The following is a 6,000-nucleotide window of genomic DNA, read 5'->3' on the forward strand; positions in this document are numbered from 1 at the left end:
GCAAGCTCTCCACCTTGTCAGGAGAAAAGGATACAGAGTCCAGGGACAGTTGGGTGCGACTGGGTAAAGTGGGTAGAGATAGTGATGGGTTTAGGACACAAGATTTAGCTGCAAACACCGAGTTTAGACATTCAGCTTTATCACGTGTGGAATCAGCAGTGCTGCCATTTGAGGTAAGGGAGGGGATGGAGGGGGAACATACACCAGAAACAGATTTGATTAAACGCCACCAGGATTTTGAGGAGGGAGAGAGGTTTGAGAGTTCAGATTTGAGATGAGAAAGATGTTGTTTTCTGGTTCTCCTGAGGGTAGATACACACTTGTTCCGAGCTTTGTGGAAAGAACTGAGATTGCCCTCAGTTGGGTTTGCTTTCCATGAGGCAAAGGCAAGTTGTTTCAGGACAACTGCCTCGCCATAAGCTTCAGTAAACCAAGGGCGGGAGGAAGGGTAAGACAACTGAACACGAGAGGGGATAAATCTGTGCATGAGGGAGAGCAAGTTTCTTTGAAAGAATTCCCAGGATGAGTTGATGTTTGAGAAAGTAGTGATAGGAGACCAGTCTGTAAGTTTGATGGCTGCTCGGAGACCCTGCCAGTCGGCTTGAGTGAAATGCCAGACTCGACGGCGGTGAGGTGGTTCTCTGATAACAGCCAGAGAGATGTCCACTTTGACAAGGACATGGTCAGAAGAACCAATTGGAGCGAAGGAAGAGCAGCAGATATTGTCAGGGAAATTTGTCAAAATCAGATCCAGAAGAGATGGAGTACCATTGGTTGAGATCCGGGTCGGGAAGTTGACCAATTGAGTCAGTCCCAATGAGTCGCAGAAAGCTTTTGCTGAGGTGCCATGGCAGGTGAGAGGTACCCACACCTAGCCAACTGGCGTGATGACAATTGAAGTCACCACATAAGAGGAAGAGAGAGTTTGGATGAGAAGATAGAAGATGGTCCATGTTTTCGGATAGTGAGGTGTAGATGGAGTCATCACTGTTCGGTGGACGGTACAGTACACATATAAACATGAGGTGGGAGTGGAGGGGAAGCCGAAGCCAGAGGTATTCCTGGGGGTGTGGGGGAGTGAGAGCAGTGCATGGAGAGTGAGGAATAGAGTCTTTGATGAAGAGAGCAACACCTCCACCAGGACGAGGCTCAGGTCTGTCATACCGTAAGAGGGAGTAGCCAGGGAGAGTTGAATTTAGTGAAAGAATCCTTGATTATTTTCTATTTGTATTGTAAGGTTTTTATTTAGACGGGAAATCCTCGTCATGAGACGTGTTGGGTTTGCTCTGCTTTAGTTAAAGTCTGGTGTCCCGTGTACCTAAAGTTTGACCCAGTGTATCGTTTTTACCAAAAGTGGTTATTTATTTGTTTATTTTTTACATGAATGGTGTTCTCAAGGTGTTCGTGAACAGAAAAACGTGGGTGTCAATTTTAGTTTTCGTTGTTAAAGTTGTCATGGGATCTCAAACATACCCACCCCAAGTACCTGTATTTACACCTGAAGTTTTGTGCATTCCACATTACCAAATAAATTATTGAAAATAAACTATTCATTAAAAAATTCTGAAAAAAATCAGGAACATGAGGAACCAAGAAGCAAACTTCGAGGGCCAGTGAATCCGTAACATTAAAATATTTTGCACAAATAGTTTTTTGGATTTACGTGTGTAACAACTGTGTTATTTTTCAACATCATCTCCAGTTCAATGCATTTTTCCAGCGCTTTACTAAGGCCTGGATTGCTCTAGAAAAATAAAATATATGTTGGCTCCTTGTGTAGACATCCGGCACCACCTCTTGGACCTCTTCACGGATCGGAAAGTGGTTCCACCAAGCGCCTCTTTAAGTGGCCCAAAGATGTGGTAATCCGAAGGGGTGAGGTCTGTTGAGTAGAGTGGATGAGGAAGACACTCAAGATGCATGTCCTCCATTGTTGCACCTGTAGCGTGGGTATGCATGGGGCCAAGCATTGTTTTGCTGCAGCAAAACATCGGTGGTGAGTCGTCCACGACATTTTGATCTAATTGCTGGTTTCAGTTGATTTTTAAGGATGTCCCAGTATGATGCACTGATGACTGTGGTCCCTCTTGGCATGTAATGCTCCACAAGTGGTCCTTGGCTATCCCAGAAGAGCGTCAGCATCACTTTTCCAGCGGACGGCGTGTGTGGAATTTTTTGGGCTTCGGTGAAGTTGAATGGCTCCTGCTAAACTCCTTCAACTATTTCTGGGTTGTCGGCTGTGTAAGGCTGGCCCAAGTGAGCAGCGTCTGCCACACTGGACACCACTTTTAAACTTCCTGTCCAAGTCGTACACCTGCTGCAGTGATAAACATGCATCACCATATTGCATTTTCATACTGCAATGGATTTCACTGGGATTCACACCCTAACTTCCAAAGAAACAGATGACAGAACGTTGCTCCTCCCTGATGCGTGCTTCGAAGGGAGCCGCCATCTTGGAACTGCTCCACTGACGTCACAGGCTCAATGTCGCCAGATCTCAAACAGGCAAAGCATGACTCTTACCCACAGCTATAACATATGTCGTCTACAACTACACACATTACATTCCAGGATTTCTATCTCGTGTACGGAGGTGGGAGCTCGTGTGTGTGTGGAGCTGGGAGCTCGTGTGTGTGCAGAAGTGGGAGCTCGTGTGCGGAGGTGGTGTGAGCTTGTGTGTGTGCGGAAGTGGGAGCTTGTGTGCGGAGGTGGTGTGAGCTCGTGTGTGCGGAGGTGGTGTGAGCTCGTGTGTGCGGAGGTGGTGTGAGCTCGTGTGTGCGGAGGTGGTGTGAGCTCGTGTGTGTGCGGAAGTGGGAGCTTGTGTGCGGAGGTGGTGTGAGCTTGTGTGTGTGCGGAAGTGGGAGCTTGTGTGCGGAGGTGGTGTGAGCTCGTGTGTGCGGAGGTGGTGTGAGCTCGTGTGTGCGGAGGTGGTGTGAGCTCGTGTGCTCAAGGTTGATTCTCTTCTCAAATGGAATTTCCGTGTTCCCTCCACCACTGAAGGTGAAGGTTATGTTTTCACCCCTTTCTGTCTGTCTGTCTGTCTGTCTGTCTGTGTCCAGGATATCTCAAAAATTTGAGGACGGATCCGGATGAAATTTTGTGGACAGGTTTGCTGTGTTAAACGACGAATTGATTCGATTTTGATGAAGATCCGGATCTGGATCCGACTACTGGAATTTTTAAGTGATTCCTCAACATTTAGAGATCAAGCCAAATACGATATATAGCACGATATCTCAAAAAGTTTCGGATGGTGGACACGTTGAAACTTGGATGATTATCTCAAAAGATGAAACTTGGTGGACACCTTGGGTGTGTGTCAAGGAAGAATTGATTCGATTTTTGTGAAAAGCTGAATCCAGATCTGGAGACGATAATTATTTTAATTTTTTTAAGTGATTCTTCACAATTGAGAGATGAGCCAAAAACGACATCGTACCGAACAGCATGATATTTAAAGAATGTAATGGGCCTGATATATTCTCATGGATCAGGCATTATGTGGTGGAAGTGTGAGCTCCACAAAGTGCCCTTCCAGTCTTTATTCCGTATCTGTTCTCCAGTAACAAATATCTTTGTTATATAATAAACGTTCTTGACATTGTTTGAATTGTTCTTTTCCACAAATGACTAATTTGTCTTAAACCATTACACCTATTTGGTTATCCTCATCTAAACTGATGTTTCATATCATTTTAAACCAAGTTGAAATCCCATGAAAGCATAACCCATAGTTATTTATTGACAGCTTTATAATAACATTGTAATTCACATGAAGATATTATAATATCAGATGCACCTCCTGACTGTTATGGTGAGCATCGTCGTGGATTATGTCTGACACGCTAAAACCGCATAATCCACAAAGAACCCCTGTGTGTCTGCCACCCAGACGATTGTTCCTTCTAATGCAAACCATTCAACCAGAAGGCACGCCATGTGATCGGAATAATCCGTGTGAGACTTAACCTGCAGCGATGCTCACCATAACAGTGAGGAGGTGATCTGATGTTTAAACAATAAATGTGGTTATTAGGGGTTCGATGTTTATTGGTAGGCTGTCCTGATGAGGGTAAACAAACCTGAAATCCAGATAGGTGGTGCTGTTTGATATTTAACTGATGTTCACCATGTAATCTTTGTTTGCTTGATGGAGTTGTCTCTGGATTGGAGGTGAAGCTTTGGGATTGGACCGTGTCCGATGGAGATCGGGGAAGTCTTCACCAGACTCCACATGTTTTATCACTAAAATATATTTTTCTTCTGGATGTGATTTATATACAAGATGATTTTGAACCTTCAACCAAAGGAAATATTAAATTATTGTTCTTTGTATTTGCTTGAGACATTAATCAACACAAACGATCTTTCACACAATGAAGGATATTGTGTGTCTGTGCTGGTAAATTGAAAAAGTTTAATTGTTGCGTCATGTTTATCAAACCAAAGAATGTGTTCTGGTTCGATTCCGATCAACAATTGAACAATAAAATGGGATCACAAATACAGACAGCACCATCCTCTTCAAAATTAATAACAAGATTTGAATTACTATTTCAATTTAAAAATTATTTACAAGAAAAGAAAAGAAAACTTAATACAAACTGAAGTCTCTTCCTGATGGAGTGTTTAATAAACTCACTGAACTAACAGAGCTGTATCTGGAGGGAAACAAGCTTCAGTCCATTCCGAGTGGAGTTTTTGATAAACTTACACAACTGACAAGGCTTGATCTGGATGTTAATCAGCTGAAGTCTCTCCCCATGGGAATCTTTGATAAACTCACAAAGTTAACACATCTGGAGCTGTGGAACAACCAGTTCCAGTCTCTCCCCGGTGGAGTGTTTGATATGATACACAAAGTTTGGTCAAAATGATTCCTTGTGAAGACTTGGATTATAAATATTCATTTAAAACCAGAATTTTTTACTCTGAACATAAATCATTCAGATATTGTTTAGCCATGAATACGAAAATCAAACTTTTTAACAAAGATGGATATATTTCATCACTTGAATACAAGGCAAAAATCACTAATAGTAACAAACATGCCACAAACAAACAAAGATAACTGAACCCTGTACATAGACCTGAGGATGCCCATCAAAATCCTGAACTCTTGGTGTTTTTTTATTCAATTTGTGGGTTTATGGATGATCCTGCCTTTTCATTCCCCTCCAAGGATGCTGTGAGGACAATTACAGTGACAACACAACACGACTTCCAGGTAAACCTGTACGGATGATAATGAGTACCCACAATGGATACAAATGCAGTGTAATCTGCATCAATAAGTTATCATCAGAATTTGAAGTTACTGCAGGGGTTAGACAAGGTTGCATGTTGTCTCCATTACTGTGTTTGGTGGTGTTGGACTGGGTGTTGTGGAAAACAACTGAGCAGAGAAGGAACGGATACCTTGGGAGAACCAATTTGAACAACGAGATGAACTCTGTTTTGCAACATGACGTCTGCCTGATGTCACCCACTAGAAAAAACATGCAGGAGAAAGTAAATTGGCTGTACAGGAGTATGCGGTGCAAGTAGGGCTGAAAACGACTCGCAGCTTGTTCAAAACAGAAATAACAAGAAAAAGGGCAATCAGAGATTACAGACCCTCGCCAGAACTTGTTTTGTGTCGTTTTGTGTCTTGTATCTTGTGTGGTGTTTGTGTATTGGTGTGTTACATCATTAATAACAGACGTACTATAACTAGAACTGCCACTTTATGACGTTGGCAGTGATGACCGGGTACCAAGACGTCCCATTTTGATGAGACAATTGATCCTGACCTATGACGTTGATTATTATTTCAATTCAATTCAAATCAAACGGAAGACCCAATAGGTACAGTACTGCATCGGAGTGCGTGATCAGAAGGAACCGGAACAAGCAAAAAGCAAAGATGACGTCATCAGGAGGAACCTGGTTAGAATTCGGGTTTCATCTGCTACTCCTCTACCCTCAAACCCATCTCGGCACAGTCAAGTAAACCTA

General features: G+C 43.0%; 1 pseudogene; it reads left to right on the forward strand.

Moving 5' to 3' along the window:
- Positions 1–4,880, forward strand: part of LOC147012399 (uncharacterized) — a 59,883-nt pseudogene extending 55,003 nt beyond the window's left edge.
- The last annotated feature ends 1,120 nt before the right edge of the window (positions 4,881–6,000 follow it).

Source organism: Eptatretus burgeri, chromosome 15 (genome assembly GCF_056783735.1).
Source record: "Eptatretus burgeri isolate ZD-2024b chromosome 15, Ebu_testis_v1, whole genome shotgun sequence".
Classification (NCBI taxonomy): domain Eukaryota; kingdom Metazoa; phylum Chordata; class Myxini; order Myxiniformes; family Myxinidae; genus Eptatretus; species Eptatretus burgeri.